The sequence below is a fragment of the Kogia breviceps genome, chromosome 7, assembly GCF_026419965.1.
Source record: "Kogia breviceps isolate mKogBre1 chromosome 7, mKogBre1 haplotype 1, whole genome shotgun sequence".
NCBI lineage: Eukaryota > Metazoa > Chordata > Mammalia > Artiodactyla > Physeteridae > Kogia > Kogia breviceps.
The window spans coordinates 122,306,259-122,318,812 of NC_081316.1; positions in this window are offsets into that span (position 1 = coordinate 122,306,259).

Sequence of the window (12,554 nt, forward strand, 5' to 3'; positions counted from 1 at the left end):
CACTCCATTGGACCTACGTAGCACCACTTGTCCACTTGTCCACTTGTCTTTGTCCACTTGTCCACTCGTCTTTGTCCACTTGGCTCTTTCCTGGGATATGAAACGTGTACCGGAGTGGAGGTTCTTGTCAAGACAGCAGCCCTCAACTTTGGGGTCCCTGTGTCTGGTTGATTTTTTCATTTTCCCAAGGTCAACGCCCATGTGTGGAAGTGCCCTATGCTCTGTGGTTCTGTGTTTTACATGGTTTGGGAAAGAGGATACACTTGTGAAGATTGGCTGTTGGCCATTGACATCCCGCCCATCAGCTTAACAAGGCTCCCTTGACTCCGTGGGCTGTCCTGCCTTTCTGGTTTTTAGACTTTTTTCGCCTGGCCCTTTTGCCCCGGGGGGGGGGGGCGAGAGATTTCTTTGTAGTGCTGATTTGCTCTCCCAGGTTGCTTGGTTGGCCAAAAAGGGCGTATGCGTTTTTTCCTGAATATATTCAGGAAAAAACGCATACGCCCTTTTTGGCCAACCGCATCATTGTCCACGTTCTGGCGCTTTTCATGTGCTATCGGGGGCATTCCGATGTACCCGTTGACATCCGTTTCCTGCAGTTCTGCCTTGCGTTCAGCGCCTCTTCGTAGCCTGACCTCAATATATTTTGGGGCGATAGTTATCGTTTAGAACTCTGCAGGTTTGGGAAGTGCAGGGCCCCTGAGCTCCATTTCCCAAGTCGCTTTTTTGTGAGTGGGACGCAACACGGCTGGATGGCTTCACGCCCTATTGTCGATCCGCGGTGGCAGGCTGAACCGCTGGTGAATTCTTCTTCGTGATGGGAAATGAGAGTGACATGTGCCCGACCAAACACCTCCAGCGAGTCTCTCATTGGTTCCCCCTCTTGCAGTTCATCCTGCGGACAAATTGCAGACGGTACGAAAGAGGCATGGAAAGGCGCCGAGTCTCCAAGTGGGGAGATTGTTAGTAAGGGGGCCTGAATGGAGAACACGAGCACCAGGAGAGGAAAACTGAGGTGAGTTTCAGAAAGCTTTCCCGATCCCACGGTGTAGCATCCGCTGGGTTTCCAATGAGTGCTTTCGCTGTCGGAAGATTGCGTTGAACCTGGAGAGTTGGGAGCCATGGAATGGGGAGCACGCAGGATTCCTTTCAAGGGTCTGCATTTGCTTTCCCAACCTCACCAATCGTCTCAGCCCCAAGAGTGTCCAGCCTTATGTCTTCTGCCGCTGGGGCTGTAGATGTGGTCAATCCTGGTTGCATGCCAGTCCCTGAACGCATTTTGGAAGAATTTCTCTCTGTTTTGCCCTGCTTGTTTCTTCTTTGTGTTGGAAATGTATCCTCAGAATGGGTCTGAGCTGATTTTCCCTGCTGGTTTTAGGCCGCTTTACACACCCTTGATGCACTTACACAGAGATATCAAGACTTAGCTTTTAAGATGCTTACTAGTCGGATAGATACTTGTGCGATGAACAGGGTCTGGTGAGTCCAGTTGATTGAGCAAGGAGTAGGTCGTGTCCATTCCATATTCGGTTTTCGGAAGGGTATCTGTGCTCATTTCAAACTCGAGTTTTATGCGTCACCCCACCTCACCTTTCCCCTGAAGCAGGCATAAGTGTGTTTTCTAAAAGCGTGACTCTGTTCTGTTTGGGGATTCAGTGCATGGGGAGCGATTTTTACATTCCCTCGATAAGTGATATCATAAGTTTCTTTTTTTGTGGGACTTATTTCACTGAGGATGATCGTACCTAAATCCACTCAGGATGCTGCTACCAGCCTCATGACGTGGATTTCATGGCTGAGTGACACTCCATTGGACCTACGTAGCACCACTTGTCCACTTGTCCACTTGTCTTTGTCCACTTGTCCACTCGTCTTTGTCCACTTGGCTCTTTCCTGGGATATGAAACGTGTACCGGAGTGGAGGTTCTTGTCAAGACAGCAGCCCTCAACTTTGGGGTCCCTGTGTCTGGTTGATTTTTTCATTTTCCCAAGGTCAACGCCCATGTGTGGAAGTGCCCTATGCTCTGTGGTTCTGTGTTTTACATGGTTTGGGAAAGAGGATACACTTGTGAAGATTGGCTGTTGGCCATTGACATCCCGCCCATCAGCTTAACAAGGCTCCCTTGACTCCGTGGGCTGTCCTGCCTTTCTGGTTTTTAGACTTTTTTCGCCTGGCCCTTTTGCCCCGGGGGGGGGGCGAGAGATTTCTTTGTAGTGCTGATTTGCTCTCCCAGGTTGCTTGGTTGGCCAAAAAGGGCGTATGCGTTTTTTCCTGAATATATTCAGGAAAAAACGCATACGCCCTTTTTGGCCAACCGCATCATTGTCCACGTTCTGGCGCTTTTCATGTGCTATCGGGGCCATTCCGATGTACCCGTTGACATCCGTTTCCTGCAGTTCTGCCTTGCGTTCAGCGCCTCTTCGTAGCCTGCCCTCAATATATTTTGGGGCGATAGTTATCGTTTAGAACTCTGCAGGTTTGGGAAGTGCAGTGCCCCTGAGCTCCATTTCCCAAGTCGCTTTTTTGTGAGTGGGACGCAACACGGCTGGATGGCTTCACGCCCTATTGTCGATCCGCGGTTGCAGGCTGAACCGCTGGTGAATTCTTCTTCGTGATGGGAAATGAGAGTGACATGTGCCCGACCAAACACCTCCAGCGAGTCTCTCATTGGTTCCCCCTCTTGCAGTTCATCCTGCGGACAAATTGCAGACGGTACGAAAGAGGCATGGAAAGGCGCCGAGTCTCCAAGTGGGGAGATTGTTAGTAAGGGGGCCTGAATGGAGAACACGAGCACCAGGAGAGGAAAACTGAGGTGAGTTTCAGAAAGCTTTCCCGATCCCACGGTGTAGCATCCGCTGGGTTTCCAATGAGTGCTTTCGCTGTCGGAAGATTGCGTTGAACCTGGAGTTTTGGGAGCCATGGAATGGGGAGCACGCAGGATTCCTTTCAAGGGTCTGCATTTGCTTTCCCAACCTCACCAATCGTCTCAGCCCCAAGAGTGTCCAGCCTTCTGTCTTCTGCCGCTGGGGCTGTAGATGTGGTCAATCCTGGTTGCATGCCAGTCCCTGAACGCATTTTGGAAGAATTTCTCTCTGTTTTGCCCTGCTTGTTTCTTCTTTGTGTTGGAAATGTATCCTCAGAATGGGTCTGAGCTGATTTTCCCTGCTGGTTTTAGGCCGCTTTACACACACTTGATGCACTTACACAGAGATATCAAGACTTAGCTTTTAAGATGCTTACTAGTCGGATAGATACTTGTGCGATGAACAGGGTCTGGTGAGTCCAGTTGATTGAGCAAGGAGTAGGTCGTGTCCATTCCGTATTCGGTTTTCGGAAGGGTATCTGTGCTCATTTCAAACTCGAGTTTTATGCATCACCGCACCTCACCTTTCCCCTGAAGCAGGCATAAGTGTGTTTTCTAAAAGCGTGACTCTGTTCTGTTTGGGGATTCCGTTCATGGGGAGCGATTTTTACATTCCCTCGATAAGTGATATCATAAGTTTCTTTTTTTGTGGGACTTATTTCACTGAGGATGATCGTACCTAAATCCACTCAGGATGCTGCTACCAGCCTCATGACGTGGATTTCATGGCTGAGTGACACTCCATTGGACCTACGTAGCACCACTTGTCCACTTGTCCACTTGTCTTTGTCCACTTGTCCACTCGTCTTTGTCCACTTGGCTCTTTCCTGGGATATGAAACGTGTACCGGAGTGGAGGTTCTTGTCAAGACAGCAGCCCTCAACTTTGGGGTCCCTGTGTCTGGTTGATTTTTTCATTTTCCCAAGGTCAACGCCCATGTGTGGAAGTGCCCTATGCTCTGTGGTTCTGTGTTTTACATGGTTTGGGAAAGAGGATACACTTGTGAAGATTGGCTGTTGGCCATTGACATCCCGCCCATCAGCTTAACAAGGCTCCCTTGACTCCGTGGGCTGTCCTGCCTTTCTGGTTTTTAGACTTTTTTCGCCTGGCCCTTTTGCCCCGGGGGGGGGGGGGCGAGAGATTTCTTTGTAGTGCTGATTTGCTCTCCCAGGTTGCTTGGTTGGCCAAAAAGGGCGTATGCGTTTTTTCCTGAATATATTCAGGAAAAAACGCATACGCCCTTTTTGGCCAACCGCATCATTGTCCACGTTCTGGCGCTTTTCATGTGCTATCGGGGGCATTCCGATGTACCCGTTGACATCCGTTTCCTGCAGTTCTGCCTTGCGTTCAGCGCCTCTTCGTAGCCTGACCTCAATATATTTTGGGGCGATAGTTATCGTTTAGAACTCTGCAGGTTTGGGAAGTGCAGGGCCCCTGAGCTCCATTTCCCAAGTCGCTTTTTTGTGAGTGGGACGCAACACGGCTGGATGGCTTCACGCCCTATTGTCGATCCGCGGTGGCAGGCTGAACCGCTGGTGAATTCTTCTTCGTGATGGGAAATGAGAGTGACATGTGCCCGACCAAACACCTCCAGCGAGTCTCTCATTGGTTCCCCCTCTTGCAGTTCATCCTGCGGACAAATTGCAGACGGTACGAAAGAGGCATGGAAAGGCGCCGAGTCTCCAAGTGGGGAGATTGTTAGTAAGGGGGCCTGAATGGAGAACACGAGCACCAGGAGAGGAAAACTGAGGTGAGTTTCAGAAAGCTTTCCCGATCCCACGGTGTAGCATCCGCTGGGTTTCCAATGAGTGCTTTCGCTGTCGGAAGATTGCGTTGAACCTGGAGAGTTGGGAGCCATGGAATGGGGAGCACGCAGGATTCCTTTCAAGGGTCTGCATTTGCTTTCCCAACCTCACCAATCGTCTCAGCCCCAAGAGTGTCCAGCCTTATGTCTTCTGCCGCTGGGGCTGTAGATGTGGTCAATCCTGGTTGCATGCCAGTCCCTGAACGCATTTTGGAAGAATTTCTCTCTGTTTTGCCCTGCTTGTTTCTTCTTTGTGTTGGAAATGTATCCTCAGAATGGGTCTGAGCTGATTTTCCCTGCTGGTTTTAGGCCGCTTTACACACACTTGATGCACTTACACAGAGATATCAAGACTTAGCTTTTAAGATGCTTACTAGTCGGATAGATACTTGTGCGATGAACAGGGTCTGGTGAGTCCAGTTGATTGAGCAAGGAGTAGGTCGTGTCCATTCCATATTCGGTTTTCGGAAGGGTATCTGTGCTCATTTCAAACTCGAGTTTTATGCGTCACCGCACCTCACCTTTCCCCTGAAGCAGGCATAAGTGTGTTTTCTAAAAGCGTGACTCTGTTCTGTTTGGGGATTCCGTTCATGGGGAGCGATTTTTACATTCCCTCGATAAGTGATATCATAAGTTTCTTTTTTTGTGGGACTTATTTCACTGAGGATGATCGTACCTAAATCCACTCAGGATGCTGCTACCAGCCTCATGACGTGGATTTCATGGCTGAGTGACACTCCATTGGACCTACGTAGCACCACTTGTCCACTTGTCCACTTGTCTTTGTCCACTTGTCCACTCGTCTTTGTCCACTTGGCTCTTTCCTGGGATATGAAACGTGTACCGGAGTGGAGGTTCTTGTCAAGACAGCAGCCCTCAACTTTGGGGTCCCTGTGTCTGGTTGATTTTTTGATTTTCCCAAGGTCAACGCCCATGTGTGGAAGTGCCCTATGCTCTGTGGTTCTGTGTTTTACATGGTTTGGGAAAGAGGATACACTTGTGAAGATTGGCTGTTGGCCATTGACATCCCGCCCATCAGCTTAACAAGGCTCCCTTGACTCCGTGGGCTGTCCTGCCTTTCTGGTTTTTAGACTTTTTTCGCCTGGCCCTTTTGCCCCCGGGGGGGGGGGGCGAGAGATTTCTTTGTAGTGCTGATTTGCTCTCCCAGGTTGCTTGGTTGGCCAAAAAGGGCGTATGCGTTTTTTCCTGAATATATTCAGGAAAAAACGCATACGCCCTTTTTGGCCAACCGCATCATTGTCCACGTTCTGGCGCTTTTCATGTGCTATCGGGGCCATTCCGATGTACCCGTTGACATCCGTTTCCTGCAGTTCTGCCTTGCGTTCAGCGCCTCTTCGTAGCCTGCGCTCAATATATTTTGGGGCGATAGTTATCGTTTAGAACTCTGCAGGTTTGGGAAGTGCAGGGCCCCTGAGCTCCATTTCCCAAGTCGCTTTTTTGTGAGTGGGACGCAACACGGCTGGATGGCTTCACGCCCTATTGTCGATCCGCGGTTGCAGGCTGAACCGCTGGTGAATTCTTCTTCGTGATGGGAAATGAGAGTGACATGTGCCCGACCAAACACCTCCAGCGAGTCTCTCATTGGTTCCCCCTCTTGCAGTTCATCCTGCGGACAAATTGCAGACGGTACGAAAGAGGCATGGAAAGGCGCCGAGTCTCCAAGTGGGGAGATTGTTAGTAAGGGGGCCCGAATGGAGAACACGAGCACCAGGAGAGGAAAACTGAGGTGAGTTTCAGAAAGCTTTCCCGATCCCACGGTGTAGCATCCGCTGGGTTTCCAATGAGTGCTTTCGCTGTCGGAAGATTGCGTTGAACCTGGAGAGTTGGGAGCCATGGAATGGGGAGCACGCAGGATTCCTTTCAAGGGTCTGCATTTGCTTTCCCAACCTCACCAATCGTCTCAGCCCCAAGAGTGTCCAGCCTTCTGTCTTCTGCCGCTGGGGCTGTAGATGTGGTCAATCCTGGTTGCATGCCAGTCCCTGAACGCATTTTGGAAGAATTTCTCTCTGTTTTGCCCTGCTTGTTTCTTCTTTGTGTTGGAAATGTATCCTCAGAATGGGTCTGAGCTGATTTTCCCTGCTGGTTTTAGGCCGCTTTACACACACTTGATGCACTTACACAGAGATATCAAGACTTAGCTTTTAAGATGCTTACTAGTCGGATAGATACTTGTGCGATGAACAGGGTCTGGTGAGTCCAGTTGATTGAGCAAGGAGTAGGTCGTGTCCATTCCATATTCGGTTTTCGGAAGGGTATCTGTGCTCATTTCAAACTCGAGTTTTATGCGTCACCGCACCTCACCTTTCCCCTGAAGCAGGCATAAGTGTGTTTTCTAAAAGCGTGACTCTGTTCTGTTTGGGGATTCCGTTCATGGGGAGCGATTTTTACATCCCCTCGATAAGTGATATCATAAGTTTCTTTTTTTGTGGGACTTATTTCACTGAGGATGATCGTACCTAAATCCACTCAGGATGCTGCTACCAGCCTCATGACGTGGATTTCATGGCTGAGTGACACTCCATTGGACCTACGTAGCACCACTTGTCCACTTGTCCACTTGTCTTTGTCCACTTGTCCACTCGTCTTTGTCCACTTGGCTCTTTCCTGGGATATGAAACGTGTACCGGAGTGGAGGTTCTTGTCAAGACAGCAGCCCTCAACTTTGGGGTCCCTGTGTCTGGTTGATTTTTTCATTTTCCCAAGGTCAACGCCCATGTGTGGAAGTGCCCTATGCTCTGTGGTTCTGTGTTTTACATGGTTTGGGAAAGAGGATACACTTGTGAAGATTGGCTGTTGGCCATTGACATCCCGCCCATCAGCTTAACAAGGCTCCCTTGACTCCGTGGCCTGTCCTGCCTTTCTGGTTTTTAGACTTTTTTCGCCTGGCCCTTTTGCCCCGGGGGGGGGGGCGAGAGATTTCTTTGTAGTGCTGATTTGCTCTCCCAGGTTGCTTGGTTGGCCAAAAAGGGCGTATGCGTTTTTTCCTGAATATATTCAGGAAAAAACGCATACGCCCTTTTTGGCCAACCGCATCATTGTCCACGTTCTGGCGCTTTTCATGTGCTATCGGGGCCATTCCGATGTACCCGTTGACATCCGTTTCCTGCAGTTCTGCCTTGCGTTCAGCGCCTCTTCGTAGCCTGACCTCAATATATTTTGGGGCGATAGTTATCGTTTAGAACTCTGCAGGTTTGGGAAGTGCAGGGCCCCTGAGCTCCATTTCCCAAGTCGCTTTTTTGTGAGTGGGACGCAACACGGCTGGATGGCTTCACGCCCTATTGTCGATCCGCGGTGGCAGGCTGAACCGCTGGTGAATTCTTCTTCGTGATGGGAAATGAGAGTGACATGTGCCCGACCAAACACCTCCAGCGAGTCTCTCATTGGTTCCCCCTCTTGCAGTTCATCCTGCGGACAAATTGCAGACGGTACGAAAGAGGCATGGAAAGGCGCCGAGTCTCCAAGTGGGGAGATTGTTAGTAAGGGGGCCTGAATGGAGAACACGAGCACCAGGAGAGGAAAACTGAGGTGAGTTTCAGAAAGCTTTCCCGATCCCACGGTGTAGCATCCGCTGGGTTTCCAATGAGTGCTTTCGCTGTCGGAAGATTGCGTTGAACCTGGAGAGTTGGGAGCCATGGAATGGGGAGCACGCAGGATTCCTTTCAAGGGTCTGCATTTGCTTTCCCAACCTCACCAATCGTCTCAGCCCCAAGAGTGTCCAGCCTTATGTCTTCTGCCGCTGGGGCTGTAGATGTGGTCAATCCTGGTTGCATGCCAGTCCCTGAACGCATTTTGGAAGAATTTCTCTCTGTTTTGCCCTGCTTGTTTCTTCTTTGTGTTGGAAATGTATCCTCAGAATGGGTCTGAGCTGATTTTCCCTGCTGGTTTTAGGCCGCTTTACACACACTTGATGCACTTACACAGAGATATCAAGACTTAGCTTTTAAGATGCTTACTAGTCGGATAGATACTTGTGCGATGAACAGGGTCTGGTGAGTCCAGTTGATTGAGCAAGGAGTAGGTCGTGTCCATTCCATATTCGGTTTTCGGAAGGGTATCTGTGCTCATTTCAAACTCGAGTTTTATGCGTCACCGCACCTCACCTTTCCCCTGAAGCAGGCATAAGTGTGTTTTCTAAAAGCGTGACTCTGTTCTGTTTGGGGATTCCGTTCATGGGGAGCGATTTTTACATTCCCTCGATAAGTGATATCATAAGTTTCTTTTTTTGTGGGACTTATTTCAGTGAGGATGATCGTACCTAAATCCACTCAGGATGCTGCTACCAGCCTCATGACGTGGATTTCATGGCTGAGTGACACTCCATTGGACCTACGTAGCACCACTTGTCCACTTGTCCACTTGTCTTTGTCCACTTGTCCACTCGTCTTTGTCCACTTGGCTCTTTCCTGGGATATGAAACGTGTACCGGAGTGGAGGTTCTTGTCAAGACAGCAGCCCTCAACTTTGGGGTCCCTGTGTCTGGTTGATTTTTTCATTTTCCCAAGGTCAACGCCCATGTGTGGAAGTGCCCTATGCTCTGTGGTTCTGTGTTTTACATGGTTTGGGAAAGAGGATACACTTGTGAAGATTGGCTGTTGGCCATTGACATCCCGCCCATCAGCTTAACAAGGCTCCCTTGACTCCGTGGGCTGTCCTGCCTTTCTGGTTTTTAGACTTTTTTCGCCTGGCCCTTTTGCCCCCGGGGGGGGGGGCGAGAGATTTCTTTGTAGTGCTGATTTGCTCTCCCAGGTTGCTTGGTTGGCCAAAAAGGGCGTATGCGTTTTTTCCTGAATATATTCAGGAAAAAACGCATACGCCCTTTTTGGCCAACCGCATCATTGTCCACGTTCTGGCGCTTTTCATGTGCTATCGGGGCCATTCCGATGTACCCGTTGACATCCGTTTCCTGCAGTTCTGCCTTGCGTTCAGCGCCTCTTCGTAGCCTGACCTCAATATATTTTGGGGCGATAGTTATCGTTTAGAACTCTGCAGGTTTGGGAAGTGCAGTGCCCCTGAGCTCCATTTCCCAAGTCGCTTTTTTGTGAGTGGGACGCAACACGGCTGGATGGCTTCACGCCCTATTGTCGATCCGCGGTTGCAGGCTGAACCGCTGGTGAATTCTTCTTCGTGATGGGAAATGAGAGTGACATGTGCCCGACCAAACACCTCCAGCGAGTCTCTCATTGGTTCCCCCTCTTGCAGTTCATCCTGCGGACAAATTGCAGACGGTACGAAAGAGGCATGGAAAGGCGCCTAGTCTCCAAGTGGGGAGATTGTTAGTAAGGGGGCCTGAATGCAGAACACGAGCACCAGGAGAGGAAAACTGAGGTGAGTTTCAGAAAGCTTTCCCGATCCCACGGTGTAGCATCCGCTGGGTTTCCAATGAGTGCTTTCGCTGTCGGAAGATTGCGTTGAACCTGGAGAGTTGGGAGCCATGGAATGGGGAGCACGCAGGATTCCTTTCAAGGGTCTGCATTTGCTTTCCCAACCTCACCAATCGTCTCAGCCCCAAGAGTGTCCAGCCTTCTGTCTTCTGCCGCTGGGGCTGTAGATGTGGTCAATCCTGGTTGCATGCCAGTCCCTGAACGCATTTTGGAAGAATTTCTCTCTGTTTTGCCCTGCTTGTTTCTTCTTTGTGTTGGAAATGTATCCTCAGAATGGGTCTGAGCTGATTTTCCCTGCTGGTTTTAGGCCGCTTTACACACACTTGATGCACTTACACAGAGATATCAAGACTTAGCTTTTAAGATGCTTACTAGTCGGATAGATGCTTGTGCGATGAACAGGGTCTGGTGAGTCCAGTTGATTGAGCAAGGAGTAGGTCGTGTCCATTCCATATTCGGTTTTCGGAAGGGTATCTGTGCTCATTTCAAACTCGAGTTTTATGCGTCACCGCACCTCACCTTTCCCCTGAAGCAGGCATAAGTGTGTTTTCTAAAAGCGTGACTCTGTTCTGTTTGGGGATTCCGTTCATGGGGAGCGATTTTTACATTCCCTCGATAAGTGATATCATAAGTTTCTTTTTTTGTGGGACTTATTTCACTGAGGATGATCGTACCTAAATCCACTCAGGATGCTGCTACCAGCCTCATGACGTGGATTTCATGGCTGAGTGACACTCCATTGGACCTACGTAGCACCACTTGTCCACTTGTCCACTTGTCTTTGTCCACTTGTCCACTCGTCTTTGTCCACTTGGCTCTTTCCTGGGATATGAAACGTGTACCGGAGTGGAGGTTCTTGTCAAGACAGCAGCCCTCAACTTTGGGGTCCCTGTGTCTGGTTGATTTTTTCATTTTCCCAAGGTCAACGCCCATGTGTGGAAGTGCCCTATGCTCTGTGGTTCTGTGTTTTACATGGTTTGGGAAAGAGGATACACTTGTGAAGATTGGCTGTTGGCCATTGACATCCCGCCCATCAGCTTAACAAGGCTCCCTTGACTCCGTGGGCTGTCCTGCCTTTCTGGTTTTTAGACTTTTTTCGCCTGGCCCTTTTGCCCCGGGGGGGGGCGAGAGATTTCTTTGTAGTGCTGATTTGCTCTCCCAGGTTGCTTGGTTGGCCAAAAAGGGCGTATGCGTTTTTTCCTGAATATATTCAGGAAAAAACGCATACGCCCTTTTTGGCCAACCGCATCATTGTCCACGTTCTGGCGCTTTTCATGTGCTATCGGGGCCATTCCGATGTACCCGTTGACATCCGTTTCCTGCAGTTCTGCCTTGCGTTCAGCGCCTCTTCGTAGCCTGCCCTCAATATATTTTGGGGCGATAGTTATCGTTTAGAACTCTGCAGGTTTGGGAAGTGCAGTGCCCCTGAGCTCCATTTCCCAAGTCGCTTTTTTGTGAGTGGGACGCAACACGGCTGGATGGCTTCACGCCCTATTGTCGATCCGCGGTTGCAGGCTGAACCGCTGGTGAATTCTTCTTCGTGATGGGAAATGAGAGTGACATGTGCCCGACCAAACACCTCCAGCGAGTCTCTCATTGGTTCCCCCTCTTGCAGTTCATCCTGCGGACAAATTGCAGACGGTACGAAAGAGGCATGGAAAGGCGCCGAGTCTCCAAGTGGGGAGATTGTTAGTAAGGGGGCCTGAATGGAGAACACGAGCACCAGGAGAGGAAAACTGAGGTGAGTTTCAGAAAGCTTTCCCGATCCCACGGTGTAGCATCCGCTGGGTTTCCAATGAGTGCTTTCGCTGTCGGAAGATTGCGTTGAACCTGGAGAGTTGGGACCCATGGAATGGGGAGCACGCAGGATTCCTTTCAAGGGTCTGCATTTGCTTTCCCAACCTCACCAATCGTCTCAGCCCCAAGAGTGTCCAGCCTTCTGTCTTCTGCCGCTGGGGCTGTAGATGTGGTCAATCCTGGTTGCATGCCAGTCCCTGAACGCATTTTGGAAGAATTTCTCTCTGTTTTGCCCTGCTTGTTTCTTCTTTGTGTTGGAAATGTATCCTCAGAATGGGTCTGAGCTGATTTTCCCTGCTGGTTTTAGGCCGCTTTACACACCCTTGATGCACTTACACAGAGATATCAAGACTTAGCTTTTAAGATGCTTACTAGTCGGATAGATACTTGTGCGATGAACAGGGTCTGGTGAGTCCAGTTGATTGAGCAAGGAGTAGGTCGTGTCCATTCCATATTCGGTTTTCGGAAGGGTATCTGTGCTCATTTCAAACTCGAGTTTTATGCGTCACCGCACCTCACCTTTCCCCTGAAGCAGGCATAAGTGTGTTTTCTAAAAGCGTGACTCTGTTCTGTTTGGGGATTCCGTTCATGGGGAGCGATTTTTACATTCCCTCGATAAGTGATATCATAAGTTTCTTTTTTTGTGGGACTTATTTCACTGAGGATGATCGTACCTAAATCCACTCAGGA